At 37.2% G+C, this 22,218-nt stretch overlaps 1 protein-coding gene across 8 annotated transcripts in view; it reads right to left on the reverse strand.

The window, feature by feature from the left end:
• NCKAP5 (NCK associated protein 5) overlaps positions 1-22,218 on the reverse strand; it is a 1,185,533-nt gene that overhangs the window by 147,200 nt on the left and 1,016,115 nt on the right. The gene's annotated exons all lie outside the window — the stretch shown is intronic.

Below are 22,218 nucleotides of genomic sequence, written 5' to 3' on the forward strand. Positions count from 1 at the left end.
GATTTTAAAGTTGTTTTCTAATCTAATAATCAGTTCCAAAAAAAGCATTAAGCAACTATAATGTATAAGGTACTCTACTAGTCACTATGGATATGACGCCAGAAAAAAAGTATGCCTTCGAGAAGCTTATATTTTAATAGTTCTATACAATAAAGAAACATAACAAAGTACATGATAATTTAGAAAGAATAGAAAAAGCACTAAGACCTAAGGATCATAAACACTCTTCCTATAGGAGATCACACATGCACTAATAATTGAGAAATTGACGTTATTCCTTCAATATTAATAATTCCACCTCCCCTAGTATTCTCAGCTATATCCTGACTCTATTTTTATCATCTGTACTAGGAATTCATCTTTCATTTTCTCTCTTGGGTTAGTAGATTAAAATATTCCATTATAATATTGGCTTGTTTTATCTCTCTTTTTATCCAAATCAACTTACTGCTTAATAATAAATAAATCCAATTCAAAAGAAAGTATTTTTTTAAAAACCTAGTATTGTAAAACTTCATTTTAAAGAAATTGGATAAATGTAACTAAGCTTGAAGGGGAGAAAGAATAGTTGGCTTAGAAGTCAAAAAAATCAGAGTTCAAGCACTCTTCTTATGATACAAATTGGCTTTATGATTTGAGACAAATCACTCAACCTATTCAGGGTCCCCAGGCAATTCTGGACCATAGAAGGCAAAGAAAATGTTTGATATTCATTGGTAAAGTAAGTTCTTTCCTGGAATCTCCCTATATTCAAGATATGATAGGCCAAGCCAAAGAAAATTTATGAATATTACTCACAAGTAGCTATCTGAAAATCTATGCACTATAAGTATAGCTCAAAGATAGAAGAATGATGTCAGGTATGCAACATTTAATGAATTTTCCTGTCATCACCTTAACAAAGAAATCTCTAATACTTCAGCAAAATGGATGTTGATTCTAATTTTGTGTGGAGTATGAACACTTTTAGAATTGGAAAGTCTCTATAAACTAGAAGCAGATGTGGGTTTGAATCCTGACTTTTTAATTTATTTGCTATATGATCTTGGACAAGTTATTTCATTCATTTAGGACTTAGTAATTTTTTAAAAAATTTTATAGACAAATATACAATGGCCTTGCCATGGCACAAAGGTAACTCCAGGTAGGTTCTTAAAGTCTCTAGGAAGGAAAATATAAGCTTTGATAAGTCCTGCCACATAATTCAGCAATGAACTATGTGTTTCTCTCATCAGGCAGCCAACCTATAAGAAGGTTGACTTAAGGGTTGTGAATTTTTCAGCCACAGTAACTCATAAAGATTATTTAGTAAGTGTTACAAGACTTCTGAGATATATTCACGGGGTCCACTGAGGACGTGTTTCTGAAGAAATGGAAAGTATTAAGATAAGTAAAAGTTATTGAAGTGGGAAAATGTCCACCAACTCCTGAATGGCCTGTACTAAATTTTGTTTTAACAACATTCATTAATTTTTGTTACGTCTTCCTGTGGAGATAGAGAATCAATCAACAACCATTTATTAAACATCTACTACATACAATAGGCCCTGTAGTAAGTACTAGGGATACAGAGAAAAGTAAAGACTGTTCTAACCCTGGAGGAGCTCATTACTGACATATACCGTCAGTATCATTATGCTAAACCTGACAGAATGTGTCACTCTTCATTGTTACCTCTCCACAATAAATAATTCCATTTTCTTTAGTATTTGCCTCTAAGGTTCCATTTTTTTTTTCATTTTTTATATCAGTTTGTTTGTTCAAAGGATTTTAGAGTAAAAAGGGGCCTTAGAAATCAAGTTTTTATAGACCCAATTTCGTTTTTCAGTGTCTTATAAAATGTATGGGTTGAATTATTTCCTGGTCCCTGTATGAAATACTGGCTACTCTATTTTAGAGTTTTTTTTGATATTTTTTTCCATTAAATTTTATTTAACATAGCTTTTACACCTGACTCATAGGCTTTTGGAGATCAGTTATACACTTTGCTTCCTTCTCAGCTTTCCTTGTTCCTAGCCAGCTGGCTAGGAAATCACTGGTACCTATTCCATTCCCATCTTAGCAAAGATAATTTGCAGCAAAGACTCATCTATGGGAACATCCTGTGGCTATGTCAAATGAGACTTACACATGTATAGCTCACTTCAGGAACATTTCACAAAGAGGAGAAAATCCTCATCCCCGAGTAGGCAAGTAATTAACTAACAAAGCACTTATTAAGTTCCTATTATATATAATATCACAGGCACTGTGATAGGTAGTGGGGGCAAAGAGATAATCAATTAAACAATCTCTGCTCTCAAAGATCATACATTTGATAGGAGATAATATGTACATTATGCTTTGTTTTATTGTGCTTTGCAGATATGTATTGTGTGTGGGTGTGTGTGTGTGAGCGCGCATGTGTGAAGGTTTGTGGTAACCTTGCATGGAACAAGTCTATTGGCACCATTTTTCCAACATGTGCTCAGATCACGTCTGTCACATTTTGGTAATTCTCACAATATTTCAAACTTTTTCATTATTATTATATCTGTTACAGTGATGGGTAATCAGTGATCTTCGATGTTACTGTGTACTTGTTTTGGGGAGCCTGGGACTGCTTCCATATAAGATAGCAGTCTTAACTGATAAATGTTGTGTGTTTCCTGACTGCTCCACCAAATGGCCATTCCCCCATCTCTCTCCCTCTCCTTTAGTCTCTCTCTTCCTCAAGACACAGTAATGTTGAAATTAGGCCAATTAATAACTCTACAATGACCACTAAGTGTTCAAGTGAAAGGAAGAGTCAATCTATGAAGCAAACTTCATTATTGTTTGATTTGAAGAAATTGCTATAGCCAACCTCAATCTTCAGCAACCACCATCCTGATTAGTCATCAGCTATCAACATCAAGGTAAGACCCTCCACCAACAGAAAGAATCTACTTGCTGAGGGCTCAGATGATGGTCAGCATTTGTTTATTAGAAATAAAGTATTTTTTAATTAAGGAATAGACATTTTAAAATGACAAAATATTATTATACACTTAATAGATTATAGTGTAGTTTAAACATAACTTTCAGATGTACTGGGAAACCAAAAAAATTGTGTGACTTGCTTTATTGCAATATTCACTTTATTGAGGTGATCAGTAACCAAATCCACAATATTTCTGAGGGTATGCCTGTATACAAATATGTTTGTTTGTCTGTCTGTGTTTATGCATGTATATATGTATGTATTACAAGGCAGTTTGGAGAGGGAGAAGTACTAGTAGTCTGAGGCATCAAGACAAACCTCATATAGAGGATATATTTTGAGCTTATGTCTGAAGAAAACCAGCGATTCTAGGAGATAGAGAGGATTGAAGGGGAGTGAATTGAAGGAATAAAGGACAGTCTGGGCAAATGCACAGAGATGGTAGGTAAAATAGGATATGTGAGGGAAAGCAAGGCAGCCACTTTGGATATATTAGGGTGTGTGTGAAGAGGAGTGACACATGCAAAGAAGAAGCGGGAAGCACAGTGCTAAGATGCATGGCTTTTTCCTCATATCTTTCCACTTTGTAAATTTTTGTAACTGATTCTGTCTTGCAAATTGAGCAATCACTGACATCCTTCAAATGTATGTTTCCAGCCCCAAGTCTGAGTTCTTTCTAGTCCTGTACCCTGAAATGTCTAAGGGACATCTCCACTGGGGTATTCTTATAGCATCTCAAACTCAACAGATTCATAACCTAATTCATAGCTTTTCCTCTCTCCAAACTTGTCCATCCTGTGTGATCTGTTCATGTTCTCCCAGAAGATTTTCACAGGTTAATCCAATATGATGAAAGTCTTTATGGATTTCTCCTGCAATCAAAGTAGAGCATTCTGGTTGTCCACTTTTCATCCCTTGCTCTTGTCACATGGCTATATCATTTGCTTTTCCTGTCTTAGAATTCCTTAATGATATAGTATATGGTTAAGAAATACTTGGTGAATTGAAGTGCAATTGCTCATTATTGCTTTTTTTTGTTTTTGCTTCATTTTCAAAGAAATAGCACATACAGTGCTGTCCAGATAAATTTATATATTTTTATGTATGTAAGTGCTTTGTATTTTTTTTAGTACATTTAGAATGCATAGGTCTATGTGTGTTCTATGAATAACTGGAGTATAGCTGTTGCAATTTCATTGCTGGGAATGATCTGTGAAATTTGGATGTTTGTCTCTTTGACAAGAACTTTAATATATAAGACTTCCACATACTGATTAGGTCTCAGGTTCAGTAAAAAAAAAGACTAAATCTATGAAAATAGACACTTGGCAGCAGAGTTTATATAGTAACAGAAAAACACGTTCTTGTTTCATGGCCTTGTAACAATGCAAAAGACAAATTTTAGCTTCTAGGACCTTGTCAAAGCCAGTGCATCCAATGCCAAACCACACTCTGATATTAAATGAGTTAATTTGACATCAATCATCCAGCTCTGTTTTCTCTGCATAATTCCATGTCTGTGATTCAAAGCAGAAAAAATGTCCCCCTCAATGAAATGAAGTGGAGGACTCATTGTCCTTGATTTTGCAGGGATGAAAATATCATGAGTTTCTCAGAAAGGGAGTAACTGAAGACTCTTCTCTCCAGAGATTAGAACCATAGTCATGTTTTTTTTTTTCTTTCTCAGAAAGAAGTAGTGGCTTTGTTGGGGGAGATGAGTCTTCTTTTTCCTGAATCCCTGGAGACATACTAGCAGCTGATAAACACATATTTTTCTTTTCTTTTAAAAATTTATTTACTTTTAGTTTACATCATTTAGTTCCACCAGCTTTTGAGTTACAAATTTTCTCCCCTTTCCTTTCTTCCCCACTCCTCACCATGACAGCATGCAACCCGATATACGTTCTGCAAATACCTTCACATTAAACACTAATCAAGTTGTAAAGAAGGATTATAACCAATGGAGTGAACGAGAAAGAAGGAACAAAATAAAATAAAAAAGAGAGAGAGCAAGTAGTTTGCTTCAGTCTGCATTCAGACTCTGTAGTTCTTTCTCTGGATGAGGATATCCCTTTCCATTGCTGAGATGAGCCCAGTCTATCAAAGTCAGTCATCACAGATAGAATGTGTCTGTAATTGTGGTACAAAGTTCTCCTGGTTCTGCTCCCCTCACTCAGCATCAGTTTATATAAGTGTCTCCAGGTTATTATGAAGTCCTTCTGCTCCTTGTTTCTTATAGCACAATAGTATTCTATTACATTCATATACCACAACTTGTTTAGCCATTCTCCAACTGATGGGCATCCCCTTGATTTTCAATTCTTTGCCACCACAAAAAGAGCTGCTATCAATATTTTTGTTACATATGGGTCCTCCTCCCATCTGTATGATCTCTTTGGAATACAGCCCTAGAAGTGGTATTGCTAGGTCAAAGGGTATGCACATTTTTTATAGCCCTTTGCGCATAGTTCCAAATTGCTCTCCAGAATGGTTGGATCAGTTCACAACTCCACCAACAATACATTAGTGTTCCAACTTTCCCACATCTTTTCCAGCATTTATCATTTTCCTGTTTTGTCATATTAGCCAATCTGACCAGTGAGATGTGGTACCTCAGAGTTGTTTTGATTTGCAGTTCTCTATTCAATAGTGATTTAAAGCATTTTTCATATGATTATAGATATCTTTAGTTTCTTCCTCTAAAAACTACCTGTTCATATCCTTTGACCATTTATCAATTGGGGAATGACTTGTAGTATATATTTGACTCAGTTATCTGTATATTTTAGAAATGAGGCCTTTATTAGAGACATTGGTTGTAAAAATTCTTTCCCAGTTTTTTGCTTCCCTCCTAATCTTGGTTTACATTGGCTTTGTTTGCCCCCAAATTTTTCAGTTTAATATAATCAAAATTATCCATTTTGCATTTTGTAATACTCTCTATCTCTTGTTTCATCATAAATTCTTCCCTTCTCCATAAATCTGATAGGTAAACTATTCCTTGCTCTTCCAGATTGCTTACAGTATCAGCCTTTATATCTAGATAGTGAACCTGTTTAGACTTTATTTTGGTATATGGTGTAAGATACTGGCCTATGCCCAGTTTCTGCCATACTATTTTCCAGTTTTCCCAGCAGTTTTTGTCAAACAGTGGATTCTTATCCCAGAAGTTGGAGTGTTTGGGTTTCTCAAACAATAGATTACTATAGTCATTAACTACTGTGTCATAACACACATTTTTCTCATTTGAATTGAATTCTGCTTATCAGATCCTTAAAGTGCTTAAAGTATACTACATCATAATGTAGCTTAATAGGATGCCTTAGGCCATCTTTGTTACTGCCTTATTTATATAATTTGAAATCATAGGGCCACAGATTTGAACCTGGAAGGGAACTTAAAGTTTACTTGTTTACCTTCTTTTTACAGATGAGAAAATTAAGATCCAGAGAAGGGCATGCATTAGGTCCCTCATAGAAGCAGGATTTGAACCCAGATTCTCTGGCTACAACATTAGTTTTCTTTCCATTGAACTACAGTGGAGATGGTTCTTAGAAAAATTTTGGCATTCAATAAATGTTCAGTGGTGATGAATGATACCAAATTATGTAGAATCAACAATAAAATGTGGCATTTTTACTCTGAGAACTGCTGAACATGATGGGACACTGAGGTTCCATTCAATAATACGAGGTAAGGTGGAGGGCAGACCATTATTTGGAGAATTTGGGTAGCCTTTTCTGCAATAGTGAAGAAATTCAGGGCCTTTAGCATCTATATAGAGAAATCAAATGGAGAGTTTTGTGGTTGCTGCATTTATTCCTACATTTCCCCTTCCTAAGTTTTGAGGAAGAAATAGAGGCAGTATGGTATAGTTGGAAGTTAGCCTCCTCCTGCTTTTACAGTCTTCTTACACCTTACCAACACATACTCTTTGATCTAGTGACACTGGCTTCCTGTTTGTTCCACAAACAAGACACTTCCTGTCTTGTCTCTAGGCATTGAGTCTTGCTATCCTCTATACCTTGGGACCCTTCTCTGCCCTGACTACTGATCCCCCTTTCTTTCTTTATGTCCCAATTAAAATCTCATCTTCTTCTACAGAAAGCCTTCCCTCTGTAAATTATTTCCTATTTTTCCTATACTTTGGTTTATTTTCATATACCAAAAGACCGCTTTTTATAGATCATCCTTCCAGTTACCTAGGTTCACACCCTTGATGTAACCCTTGACTTTTCCTTCTCCATCACCTCATAGATCCACTCAGTTGCCAAATCTTTTCATTTCTCTCTCCATCTTATCACTTGAATACGGCTCTTGCCCTCCATTTACAAAGCCATTACCTTAGTTCAGGACTTTATCACCTCTTCACTCATCTACTGCAATAATGTCCTGTCTGGTTTCCCTACTCCAAGTCTGTTCCCATTCCATCATCTCTATAGGCACCAAAAGGGTTTCCCCTAAAGCACAGCTATGATCATCAGTTACCTCACTAATTCATAAATTCTGGCAGTTCTTCAGTACATCTGGAATCAAATACAATCTCCAGTTAGTATTTAAGGTTCTTCATCAGATGGACCCTTAGTACATTTCCAGACTTCTTATATATTGTTTCCCTCTACTTAGTTTGTAGTCTAGCCTTCCTGGTTTACCAGCTGTTTGTCACATATGGTCCCTGGACTTCACTGGTACTTGATATAGTCAGTTTTCTTTAAGATTTGTGGGGCACCTTCTATGTGAATCTTTTCCTGACCCTACCCCTTCCCCCCAGCTGCTAATGCCCTCTGACCCAAAGCTTCCCTGTATTTATTCTGCATATATCCTGTATATACCAATATTTGTATGTCTCACACTTTACATGTAAGTTCTTTGAGAGAAATGACTATTTTTGTCTTCATATGCCCTCTGCTTAGCAAAGTATCTGGGACATAGGAAGCGCTTAATAAGTGCTTATTGATTGATGTGTGGACTGTTTGTGAGAATGATTTCTGAATAATTAAATGGAAAGACGCAGGCTTTGGATGTGCTGAGGATACTGAAAAGACATACATGGAAGATTTTTAAAATTTCTCTGAAAATGATTTAGATAATTTCTTAGTAGGAAGTTTAATCGTCAAATGATTTTCCCTAGATTTTATGTTCTTCATGTATCATACATTATAAATTCTGGCTTACTCAAAGGAGTGAGCTTTTACCTACCTTTCCAGATGTCATCAAGAGAGGACTGTGGGAGACCCTTGTTTCACATTTCACAGTGTTTCATTTGATTCCATTAAGAATTTATTACATAACTGAATATTAGATAACTGCATATTATATAACTGAATGTTATATGGTCATTTCTTAGATTGTCACAAAATTTGAGCCGAGGACAAAAAATCTTTTTGGATAAAAGGTAATGTTTAATTAATTATGCCATCATTTCCATTTTGGGGCTGTAAAGAAAAACCATAACATCTGACATCCATCCACTCACCCTGCTGAAGTGACAAGAAGCAAGTTTGCCTTCTCACTATTTTCCTAAAGACCTTTTAAAAATATGTCCATCATTACCTAATCTCAATTCAGAGATGTTACTGTCTGAAATTTTTAGAGCTAATCCTTTTTTTAAACTATCTACCTATCTACTATTCCATGGTATAATTATTTTCCTTGTCAACTCACCTCTCATATCAATCTTTACAATGCCCTGAGTGTGTTTAGTAGCCTTAGGACAGTCCCAACTTCTTTTCTTCCTCTGCAGAAAGCTTGGGTTGTCAAAGTCATTTGAAGGAAACCATATAAATCTTCAGTCAAGAGTACCTCCATCTCAACTGGGGTTTCAAAGCAACTTTCCCAAGATGACAGTCTTTCCTTGTTGGGTGGTACATACACAGAATACCCTCATCTGCTACAGATTACTGGATTCCAGGAACATTTTATTAAATTACCACAAGAAGAGTCACTCTCAGAAGTGTTGTATAATAAAAGAGAGCAGGAAAAGTGACTTCTGCCCTCAGGGGGTTCCATTCTGATTAATCAGGCAATACGCATTCTATTAAGTACCTGTTATGTTCCAATAGCCCCATGAAACCCTTTACTAGGCTCTGTGGGGAGATTCTCCAGAAACTCATTAGTTAACTTACTATCTAGACCAAGGGTTAGTAACCTTGGGCCTGTGAATATATTTCAGAGAGGTCTAGGAACAGGGGAAAAAAATCCATCTTTATAGCAATATAATTGGCTTCCTCTGTAATCTTGATGCATTTAATAAGTGCATTTAAAAACATTATTTTGAGAAAGGGGTACATATACTTCACCAAATTGTCAAGTGGATCTGTGACTAAAAAAGGTTAAGAACTCCTGTTCAAGGCCATTGGATTACACACGAGTGGCTCCCTAGTTATTAGAAGGGATTACAAGGTCATATAAGCTTGGAGATGATTTATTCCAACACCTCATCCCACAGGTGAGGAAAGTGAGACTCAAAGAGGATAAGTGACTTGCTCAAAGTATGCTAGTAAGGGGCAGAGACAGATTTTGAACCAAGGTTCTCTGAACACAAATCCAATCACATATTTATTCAATCAACAATTCCTTTTAGTAAAATACTACTATGTGAGGATTCTTATAATTTGATATTTCAAAAATGAGTCATTCTATTTTAAAATACCGAGGTGAAATTTACAAAACACTAGTGTTGGGTCAAGAGATCATCTCATGCAGCCCTATCATTTAACAAATAAGAACAGTTAAAGCCCAAAGAAGTTAAATAACTTATCAAAGCTATTTAGGGACACAGCCAAAACTAGAACACAGCTGTCCAGTCATCTAGTCCAATGCACCTTCTACAATGCCATGGGCACACTATCTGGGCACAATGGAAAATCCAAATGAATTTATAAAACAAATTATCTGAACAATGTAGCTCAGTTAAAGAAAGGAGACAAATGGGATTTGTGGACATGGAAGATATGGAAGCAGTGAAATATGTATAAGAAAATATTTTGTCAAACCTCTGGGTATAATAGTCCATAATGGTCAAGTAGAAAACCTGCAGTAGGGGAATTAAACATTGTCCCTAAAATCTACACTCAAAATCCACCAGCCTGAGAAAGGGGGTGGGGGGGGTAGGGGTAGGGGGAAGGAGCTTTAAAAATCACTTTGGAAATTCCTCACTTATGCCAATCAGACACACAATTGAGGTGAGCATGAGTTGGGAACGTTCAGAACTGTGTGAAACACAGCAAGATCTACAGGCAGGTACAGAAAAGTATTTGTTCTGGGGGCACAGGTTAGATGAACTAAGAGCTAAGTTTAAACTCATTTGCCTGTCATTTCTTAAGAACTTTGGGAATGTTCTGCTTTCTACTTGGCTGGTTTTGATATGGGGGGGGGTGGAGTGGAGAGAAAGATTTCATTTAGATTCAGGCTAGTCATCTTGGTAGTAGAAAAGATCTTGAGGCAATGCAAGATTTCCATTTTAACATTAATTACTTTAACTGGTACTTTGACAAGTGCTTTCTAATTGAGCCATTGTTTTGCTGAACTACCTTTGGTTTTTTTTTTTAGCTGTCAAACAAAATATGTTATTTCTCCTGGACTTCTGTAGCCTTCTTTGTTCTCTGCTTGTGTGAACTTTGAGGGAAATCATTGTGTTTCTTCCTTCATGTTTTTCTGTTTAGAGTCAGAATAAAAAAAAAAACCCAAAACTCTTCCAAACTTAAAGCATTATCTTTGAAAATCCTCTGTATATGGAATGCTCTCTCCTGTCTCCTTCCTGGCTTCCCTGTTTTCCTTTAAGTGCTAAAAACATCTACACAACACCTTTCCTCATTCTCTTTTAAGGCTATTGCAATCCCCCCATCCCTGAGAATATTTCCAATTTGTCTAGTCTATGTCTTGTTGGATCAAATAAGATAATGATTGCAAGGAGCCTACCACAGCTAAGTGCTATTCAAATATTAGCTATTCTTATTGTTGTTACATGGTTGTTTGCCTGTTGTCTCCCCTTTTAGACTGTAAGCTCTGTAAGAGGAGGGACTGTTTTTTTGTCTTAGTATGGGGGTTGGCACATAATAATGGGGGTAGGTGCATAATAAAAACTTGTAGATTTGACTTGAATTGTAGTTTAACGAAGACAAAGGAGGTGAATGTGGTGCTAATTTTCTCATTTCAGTGCTGTTGGTTTTGAAAAACAAGTTACAAGATTATAAATTTAGAGTTGAGGGAGAAATAACAGGCTATTTAGTCCTGTAGAGACTGCTCATAATGCTCCTGGACATGATACCTACAGTTTGACTGTTAGTTCCACAGGTCTGTAGGTTGGATTGCAGTGTAATAAATGAACAATGAGTTTTGATCATAGAATCACAGTTGTGGAACATTGAGTTATCTCAGAGGTCATCAAATTCAACTCCATTTTACAGCCAAGGAAGCTGAACCTCAGGGATATTAAGTGACTTGGCCAAGGTCACACTTGTAGTAAGAACCAGAGGTGGAATTTGAACCCAAGTGTTATGAGTCAGTATTCTTTCCATTGTACCATCTGCCACCAGCTAAATAGTTTATTTAGTGTTGCTTTTTCTCTAAATCAACAACTGAAGTATTCAAGTGAAATTCCTGGTTATACCAAGAGGTACAATGAATAAATAGATAAAAAGAACTATAAACTTCCAAGTACAATGTGGCACTTATACATTTTGATTCAGTTTTTACAAATGATTACCTTTAACTGAATCTATTTTTCTAGTCTCAGTTGAAATCATTTTTAATCTTTTCAGAGAGGTTAGTGGTCTTTTAGCTATTCTTACCCTAGCAAAGTTAGAGAACATTCTGAATGGATCAGCTGCTTCTCCATTTGTGTCACTTAAAGTCTTTATGAAGCTGCTTATTCTAGTCTCCATAGCCAGGACCTTCAATCAATCAATCAGTTAGCATTTATTAAGCACCTACTATGTCCTAGGTACTGTGTTAGATATTGGGTATTATGAAGACAAAAAAAAAGTTCTCAAGTAGCTTACATTCAGTGGGAGAAGCAAATTTACATATATGAGTCAATGCAAAAGACATTCCAGTAATTTGGAAGGAGTCACTAATAATTGTGGGACTAAGGAAAAGCTTTGTGTAAAAGGTAGCTCCGTGAGTCCTGAAGGGCACTGGAGATTCTAAAAGGCAGAGATAAGGAATAAGTACATCTCAAAGAGAGGGACAGTCCATACACAAAGACACAGACTGGGAAGATGGAATATTGCAATTGAAGAACAATAAAAAGGCCAGTTTGTAGAATGTAATAGTCAATGAAAAAGAGTAATATAGTCTAGGTCTGGAAAAGTAGCAGGCAGCTAGGTGGTACAGTGGATAGAGATGCCAGGCCTGAAGTAAAAAAGATTCATCACTGTGACTTCAAATCTAGTCTCCCTTACTTACTGGGTAAAAAACTTAATCCTGCTTGCCTCAGTTTCCTCATCTGTAAAATGAACTGGAGAAGGAACTGGAAGATCACTTTAGTATCTCTGCCAAGAAAACTGCAAATGGGGTTATGAAGGGTGGGACACAACTGAACCACAGCAACAACAAAACCAGGGATTATTCTTTTTTAATTTGGCAGGCAACAATAGGAGGCCCTTCCTGAGCAAGTCACCCCACACACACTATAGCTAAGTCATGATTACTGCAATAGTGGTGGTCACATTATTCAAATTCACATTGCAGGGGCAGCTAGGTGGCACAGTGAGTAGAGCCTCAGGAGGACCTCAGTTCAAAACAGGCTTTCGGATATTCCTCACCTTCCCTTATTCCCTGCTGTTTTTCAAAATTCTAGCCATTTTTCAAGGATCTACTCAAGTTTCACATCCATGGAACAGTGTGTCTGACTACTGCAACCCTCATGAATCTCTTCTTCTTTGGAACTGTGTTCAGTTCTGAGATCCATGGTTTAAAAAGGACATTGTTAAATTGAAGACTGTTGCAGATGAGGCAAATCAGTCATAGATTGAGAACTGAAAGTCAAAGACCTTGAATCCATTTCCTATAAAGATTCCTTCAGCAAACTAGAAGAAATTTATGAAAGCACTCTGAATATTTGAAGGACTACCATGTGGAGGAGAGAATAGACTTGGTCTATTTGACTCCATGATACAGAACAAAGGAAAAAAATGGTTGGAATTTGAAGAGTTAAATTTGACTCAAAGTCAGGAAGAACTTCCTAATGTTCAGAGCTGTCCAAATATGGGACTGATTACATCAAAAGTTAATGGATGAAGCAGCTAGATGGTTTAGTAGATAGAACACTGGACCTAAAGTCAAGAGGAGCTGAGTTCAAATGTGGCCTCAGATGCTTATTAGCTGCATAACTCTCGGCAAGTCACATAACCCTGATTGCTTTAAAAAAAACAGAAACATACACACAACTTCTTGTTTGAGTAGAGGACTGGCCCAGGAGTCAGGAGGACCTGAATTCAGGTCCAGCCTTAGATACTTAACAAATACTAACTGTGTGACCTTGGGCAAGTCACTTAACCCCAATTGTCCTACCTCCCCCCTCCAAAAAAAAAAAGCAAAAAAAAGAAACCAACCAAACAAACAAACAAAAAAACCCAAATTCACACTGCAGATTTTCAGGGGACTGAAACAATTGCCAAATTTTACCTAATAAAACCTTCAAATAATATATATGTAAATATATGTGACTACTTCAGGGAATTCAGTTTTAAACTAATCTAATTGGAACTAAACTGCAGTACCTGTTCTGAAATATGTGTCCTAAGTCAAGACTTTAATAAACATTTATTAAATGCCTACTATGTTCCAGGCACTGTGCTTGGTGCTGAGATTACAAAGAGAGTCCCATGTACTGATGGCTTGTCCTCTCCAAGAATGCAGATCAAAGCACATGTAACAACCACAACCAGGGTTTATTTTCCCCCTGTTTGAGTTTAAATGTTGACTCCTAAAGGTTGTGAGGATCCCTGCTCTGCAGCATTGTTTTGTAAACTATGAAGAAATAAGACTTTAGAATTGGAATGCATGCTGGAGACTTTCTCTTTTAACCCCTTCATTTTATACAAAAAAGAAACTGAGGGCCAAAGAGAGGAAATTACCAGACTAAGATGACACATACATGACAGCAGAGTAGGCGATAGATTGAGGGGAGAAGGGAAATAACAAAATCACAAAATTTTAGATTTAGAAACACCATCACCAGTAAATAAATAAATAAATGATCACATACATACATAAGTGAATGAATGAAGTTTCAAGAATGAAACACTTTCCTCATGGGCTGTGTTCAACCTGAGACCATGATTTCAAGCCTAAAGTTTCAGACAGAGCTTTGAAAAGCTATCTGTTAGCCACCTGGTAAAGATCCATGATGTCTGAGGAAGTGCCACAAAACTACAATGTAAATTCATCCCACAAAGACTCTGTTTCAATATTTACTTGAGTTTGAAACTAGTCAGAGAGCCTCTGTCACCTAGTTCTCATCTCTCTCTCTCTCTCTCTCTCTCTCTCTCTCTCTTTTGGAGGGGGGAAGTATAATAGTAATGGCATTTAAAGATTCCCTTGTATTGGCTTGGTTTTTGGTTTGATTGTGTTAATACCCAGAGCTTGTTAATCCCACTTGTGGGATGGACTTGTTGACATGAAAAGAGAGGGCTGAACTGGGAGGAGCTGGTGACGTAAATTTAGAGAGACACAAGAAAAGAGAGAGGCAGAAGAACTTTTTGGAAGCAGCACCTTTGCAGGCAGAGAGAGCGACTGAGAGGATTGCTGAGGGCTACTTTGAATTGCCCAGGACTTTTGAGAGCTGCCACCCAGAGCTGCCAAGGACTGAGGAGACATGGCTGTTATGCTGGTACTTTGTTTGTCTGTTTTGATGTTGTCTTGCCAGATCTGTCCATTGGTGAAAGACAGTCCTGTTGTTGCAGAGGTCTTGGAACCTTGCTGTTGGTTCAGAAGCCCTGAAGAAGTATTTTCTTGTTGTATGTTTACAGAAATCCTGGAAGAGGGTTTTGCTAATGTTTTCAGGGGTCCTAGGACTGTTCTGCAGACAGAGAATGAATTAATGAAGAGACTGGCAATGTATCCTGTGGCCTTGCTAAGCTTTGTCTCCCCAGGAACAAAGATTGCTGAGAACTTGCTTCTTGTCAAGATGAAGAAAAGGCCTCCCTTTTAGTCACATGGCTAGTAAGGGTTAAGTGTCTGAGGTTGGATTTGAACTCAGGTCCTCCTGACTCCAGGGCCAATACTCTATTCACTACACCACCTAGCCACCCCATAGTACACATCTCTTAACTATGAATAGAATTTTTTTTTAAACAAATAGAAAAACTTCGGAATTCACATTCCTTTTACCTAAAGACCTAAGACTAGAGCAGAGATCAAATCCTTGAATAAAACCGCTCAGTTTTTTTTTTTTATTTTGGGGACCAAGCTGTCCAACTGACAGGTGAGTAATCACAAATCCACCTAATTCATTCTATCTAGCATATCCTAGCCAGCTATCAGAAAATCTGCCCTAGTTGGACATTTTACCACCCAAACAAGCTTGCTTTCTAGACAGATAAAGCATTGAATACATTCTTTTTTTTTTTTTTTTGCTTTTTGGAGGGCAATTGGGGTTAAGTGACTTGCCCAAACTCACATGGCTAGTAAGTGTGTCAAGTGTCTGAGGTTGGATTTGAACTCAAGTCCTCCTGACTCCATCTAGCTGTCCCAATTGAATACATTCTTAACATATGCCAGACATGTGTTATATTCTGGAGATACAAATAAATAAGACATTCCCTGTCTTCAAGGTGCTTACATTCTAATGGAAGAAGACAACACACAAAGGGATGCTAGGAATCAGAAAGGGGTAAGGAGGGGAAAAGGTACTTTATCAGGAGGCTGACTGGAAGACTGTTATAAGTTTCATAGTTCTTTTCTGTTCTTACCATGAATAAAACACAACCAACTTCCCAATGGCTTCACTCACAACCACATGATTTTTCAGACCCAAACTCCTTTCTCTGTTCATCACCTGTATTTTCTTCCCTATTAGGATGTAAGCTTCCTGAGAGCAATGACCACCTCATTTTGGGTTTTGTATCCCCAGCATCTCCCACAGTGTCTGTTATATAGTAAAAAATGAAGAAATTATTTCTCTTGCATTCATTCATCCATTCACTAGGTAACACCCCACTCCCAGTGCACACACATTCTTCCCTCCTTTTCCCATTAGGAGCTAAGATGTGGTAGATAGGTGGCAGGCACCAAGTAATCCTGACCTGAAGAATTACATCAGCTCCAAATGCTCCCAGAATTGCATTCTCCTCCTCCACCACCTCCTCCCTTTCTTTCTTATCAACTAATTGCTGAGGTAATTGGCACAGTGAGCACAAAAGGAACACAATTCAGTTTGACTCAATAAACATTTATCAAATGCCTCAAGGAGTTTTCATTGAAAAGAAACCTTTTTCTAGCTTTCCTAGCTTCTTCTTCATCACCCCTTATGAGGGTAGGGGGAGAGATAGGTAATGATGTATTATAAGCATATCGGATGTATGGTTTACAAAATCACTGTACATATACCACGTCTTTTGATCCTCACAAATACCTTATGATATAGATGGGGGGAAGTATTATTATAACCATTTTCTAAATATGGAAATTGAAACTCAGAGAGGTTAGGTTTTTTTTTTTTGTCTTATCTAGCTTGGAACCAAGAACTATGAAACTTATTACAGTCTTCCAGTCATGCCCCTGATGAAGTACCTTTTTCCTCCTTGCCCCCTTCTGATTCCTAGAGCCCATTTGTATATTGTCTTCTTCCATTAAAACGTAAGCACCTTGAAGGTAGGGAGGGTCTTGTTTATTATTAGAGTTACCTCCAGAATTTAGCACAGTGTCTGGCATATGTCAAGAATTTATTCAATGTTTTATCTATTTAGAAAGGTTAAATTACTTCACTGACTAATGACTAATAAGTGACTGTGCGAGGGTGACCTTTTCCACCTGAGATGCCTGTAACTTTTCATCTATTTTACTCACTGTGTTTTGTTTATTTTGCCATACTTTTCTGTGTGTCCTAGCCCTTATCAGATGGTAAATCCCTTACCTAAACTCATCTTTTCTCTCTGGTGCCTAGCACACAGTGTGCCTCTGCACATAATTCAGGCTTAATAAATATAATTTCAATTTAGTTGAAATTTCTGGGCTCTCTATCTTCTCATATACTACACAGGTATACTATCTCTCACCTCGTCTTTCCCCAGATACTTAAATTTAAGGCAGATGGAATGATGCTGAGTACCTCTTTGCACAAATAATGGTTTAAAAGTAGGTGAATGTGCATGTCCCTACTCTGTCCCTCATCACATTAGTCATAGCTTGAAAAATGGGTACGATTAAAGCCAAATGCTTCATCAGCTTGAGTCAGATCTCAGGCTTTTCCAGATGTGCTGACTGGTCAGAGGGTGCAAATTGCTATATTTTAAGTCATCCCTGCCCAAGCACAAGCTAGTGCGTGGTGGCTTTGTGAGTGACAGCTTCACTGCCTAGTGCCTGCTATGAAGCTTGGCTTAAGCTTCCCTTTTTTAATCCCTTTTTTGTGGGTCAAGGGCTGATAACTTAACATGGAAGAAGCATAATGGCTAGACAGTACATATTTTAGTCCCACACACCAATTAACTGCTCCGTGCCCTGGGAAAACTCTGGTCCTACATAGGTACGTATGGCTCTCATCGTTTAACGAAGTGTTTCCCAGGAGATTTGTACAGTGAATGAATGCCTTCCCTCCCACTGAGAACTCTATGTCTATAAAAACTAATAGCCAGTCATAATTTTAAAGCATCAAGGAAACAGGTAAAAGCTAAAGCAACACTAACAAATACTAAACAAAAGCTTTCTCCAAATAAACTGGATTAAACCTCTAATCTTGACTCAAACTGGCAAAAGTAGTTTGTGTGTGTGTGTGAGTGTGTGTGTGCATGCACATTTATTACAGCTACAAAGTGCAACTCTAATGTCTGCAGTAGAAAAGAATAATTTAGCAAATCCATGAATTGTGCTTTCTTTGACACTGTCTTCCCAAATAAAATTGTTCAAGAAAAAGCCTGGTGCCCTGAATGCAAACAATCAGTGGATATATTTCTATTTCACAAGCATGTCTGAGATGTCTTGCATTTTCTCACTATGGAGCAAAACCTTCTTAATCTTGAAAGGCAGCCTAGTTCTTGGGTGGAGTGCTGGACTTGGGGTCAGGAAGACCTATGTTCAAATTCTGCCTCTCATGAAAGCCGGGCAAATCACTTACTATGGTTGAGTCTCAGTTTTCTCATTTATACAATGGTGATGACTATGCCCATGATACCTCACTGGATTGTTCTGAAGGTTTTGGAATCACAGCAAAGCTGTGATTCTATTGGCATAGGGACTTTCCAATAAGTAAACTACCTCTACCAATGCAGATTGGCCTTTGCTCTATAACTTATAGGGTTCCATGGGATCTCCACAGGGTAAGTGACTTGACAAAAGTCACATACCTCATATTCGAGAGAGCCAGCTGCTTCTGAGGCTAATTCTAGCCCCTGGATAGTTGGGAGGCTCCATTGAGTATGTGAAATGATTTGTAAATAGAAAGCCCTGTTGCAGCATCACACATTTTGTCTTCCTCTCTCTCAGGTACTCATTTGTACAAATATCAAATCTTCTTACTAGGCTCAAAGTTGCATGCAGTTAGAAACCCTTTATCTACATTTTCTCTACTTCCCAACTTCTAGTAGGAATTTCCTGCAGAGAGTAGGTACTTACAATTTTTTTTGACGTAAATTAAAAAAAAATAAAATAAGAAGGAAAAGTACAACTAATGAATTTTCTAATTGTTCTCAGAAATGGAATCTAAAGTCCTTCATAGCCTGCCCTGGTCTCTGACTGCCTTTTATTCAGTTGTGTCCGATTTTTTGGGACTCCATTTGGGGTTTTCTTGGCAAAGATACTGAAATGGTTTAACATTTCCTTCTCCGGCTCATTTTATTTTATTTTATTGCTTTTCGGAGGGCAATTGGGGTTAAGTAACTTGCTCAAGGTCACAAGGCTAGTTTTTTTGTTAAGTGTTTGAGGTGGGATTTGAACTCAGGTCCTCCTGACTCCAGGGCCTACTACTCACTATGCCACCTAGCTGTCCCTATAGTTTATTTTATAGATGAGAAAACTGAGGCAAAAAGGATAAACCGACTTGCCCAGGGTCACACAGCTAGTTAGTGTCAGGCCAGATTTGAACTCAGGAAGATAAGTCTCCCTGATTTCAGGTACAGAACCCTACCTACTGCACTACCCAGCTGCCCCCTTCTCTGTGTACATGCCTGGAGTTTTTCTGTCACTTCAACAGAGAATGAAACCTTTCATTTCACAATTAAGAGATGAAATTAATAGTCTACACACCCCAAACACAGGTAATACATCGACAAACTCCCTTGCTTAGTCATGTTCTTTCTTCAGCAGCGATAGAATCACAAGAGAATAGGATGGTCATAGGAGCCTGAAGATTAGGGATTGAGAAAAGGGCATAGAAAATGAAGAAAGGGTTCTTGCAAGACAAACTGTGCCAACAGTGGCTTTTATAAGTGTTTGCTGAGTGTAGTTGTTGAATTTCACAGTTTGCCAAAGGAAAATCATTATGTTAATCTTCGTGAACAGTGATATTTGTCCTGAGATGGAAGCCAGACTAGGGAAGGGCACAGTATCATTCAATGGAAAGAGCCTTGGCGTAGGGGTCAGAAGGAGCTAAACTCCAACTCCTTCTGCTTTCTACCTGTATAACCATGATCAAGTCAGAACCTCTCTGAGCCTCAGTTATCTTCACCTAGAAAATGAGGGATTTGGACTAGATGACCTCTAAAATAATTTTTTGTTCCTTTTGTATATTACAGAAATATATAGGAAATTTTTTGGGGGAGGGGCTGCTATCTGAGCACCTTTTCCTAATGTTTAGGAGCAGGGCTCAGCATAATGTACCTTTAAACCCCTACACCTAGGGTTTAAACCCTACATCTTTAAGGAGATGATACCATTCCTTATAACCATTTTCATACTCATACTTAGCAGTCCAAAAGACATAGATTGTATGCTTTTAAATGGGACCACAGCTCATCAATGTTGATTAAAATAGTTTATATTTATATAGCATACTAAGGTTTGCAAAACACTTTGCATACTTGTTTGATTCTCACAGCAATTCTTTAAAAGATTGGTGATATTATCATATCCATTTGACAGATAAGGAAACAGACTGGGAGACATTAGATGCCTTGTCCAGGTTTACACAGTCAGTATTTGAGGCATGTCCAATTACAAGTCAGAGGTATGCTGGAGTCAGCTGAAGGAGATGGATGGTGCATTTTCAGTGTGGGCATTTATCAGCAAATACCACAAATCATACCTTGATTTACTGTTTTATTGACTGTCTAGACTTAAGAAAGTGATAGAAAAATTGTTAATAATGCACTTAAAAGTATATAACAAATGCATTCCTTTTCCCAACCCCAAAACCAGTTCTAAAACATTTACCAGCATAGCTCTCTTCAAGTCCAGCACTCTTCTCACTAAATCATGTTGCCTCTATGATAAAAAGTATAATTTTGTGAAGATAAACACAACAAGGAGACACTAAAACCACTACCTTCTTATATTAAAAGGTGATATTTACAAAGTTGGGAAATACCTTGTCTGTGTTTTGTAAAGCCATCAAGTTATTCAGAATTTTCATAATTAAAAAAGACACTTTAAAAAGAAACTTAACAAAAAAACTAGCCATGTAACCTTGGGCAAGTTACTTAACCCCAACTGCCCTCCAAAAGGCAAAAAAAAAGACACTTAAAAAAATCCTTAAAGGAATTATTATAAGCAAATTATCTGATCCTAGTAGATTAAATGCTAGTCTGGGAGTCAGGAAAAGCTGACTTCAGATTCTACCACTGACAAGAGCGATGTGTTCATGGGCAAGTCCTTTAACCCATATTTTTCTGAGGCAATTTTCTAGATCAAGGTTTCTTAACATTTTTGTGTGTGTGTGTCATAGATTCCAATGGCATTGTGATAAAGCCTATGGACCCCTTCTCAGAATAATGTTTTTAAATGTATCAAATAAAATACATAGGATTACAAAGGCATCCAATTATATTCAAATACAGTTTTTGAAAACAAAAAATGTTAATAGTTCTTGCCTTCTATAAAAGGTGGAAGAGATCTCAGGGGCCATCTACTCCAATCCCCCTTATTTTATGGATGAAGAAAGTAACTTATCTGCTAAATGGCAGATAGATTGTGATCTTTGGTAGCAGAAAAAGTTCACTACCCTCATGAAATCATTGGTCCCTAGAGAATCACGGTTAGAATCCTAGATTGTTAGAGCTGGAATAGATCTCACAGATCACAATTAAACACACGTATACAAACATATATACACATATAGAAGTGATGCAAATCTTTATATAAATATTACTATCATGGCATATAACCTATTGTTTGTTACTCTTTAACATCTTGATCTGAGTTGGCCAAGTAATTTCCATTCACTTCATAAAACTTGTGGAGGTCTTTTACACAAAAAGTAATTTCTGCTTTGAATATGTAGTGACTGCCTGCAGTTTCACCTCCCATGATATTTAGTCCAAAGTTGCTGAACATTATCAACCTTCTAGATTTATTACCTTACAGTTCCTCACAATCTAACTTGAAGCTGTGGTAAAATGAATTTGCCTCTTAGGCTTCATTAACACAGATTTGCATCCTCATTCTCCTGTAGCTTTATCCCCAAAGTAATCCACCCCCCTCCCCAATCTGCTGTTGCTTTACCCCATGGTAAGGAACTTCATGGTAGCATAAACAAGTAGTTGGAGATTGTTGTTTATGCTCATTTCTAATAGCTATTTGAAATATAAGACACAAAATTACCAGCTTACAATATCATTCCATATTAACAGTGGGGAGGGTGTATGTAAAACAGATATTAAAGGATTAACATTTCACTAAGCTAAATCATTTCCTGGTAAATGGCAGTTTCCAGCTATTACATAGGATTCATCAAGTTGAGTAGATTTATTTTTATTTTTCTATCAGTCTGCAAAAAATATTCTTTAATTCTTCTTCTCACCCTATTGTTCATTCATTTTTTTTTTTTTTGCTTCTGTCTTCTTAGGTCGGAGGTTTCTAAATAGGGGTCTCTGAAATGTATATACATATATATACACATATATACTCATATGCACACATACACACATATTTATACATACATA

This window comes from Petaurus breviceps, unplaced genomic scaffold, assembly GCF_028583685.1.
Source record: "Petaurus breviceps papuanus isolate PSGF00001 unplaced genomic scaffold, PetGlider_PUasm1.0 90752, whole genome shotgun sequence".
Classification (NCBI taxonomy): Eukaryota; Metazoa; Chordata; class Mammalia; order Diprotodontia; family Petauridae; genus Petaurus; species Petaurus breviceps.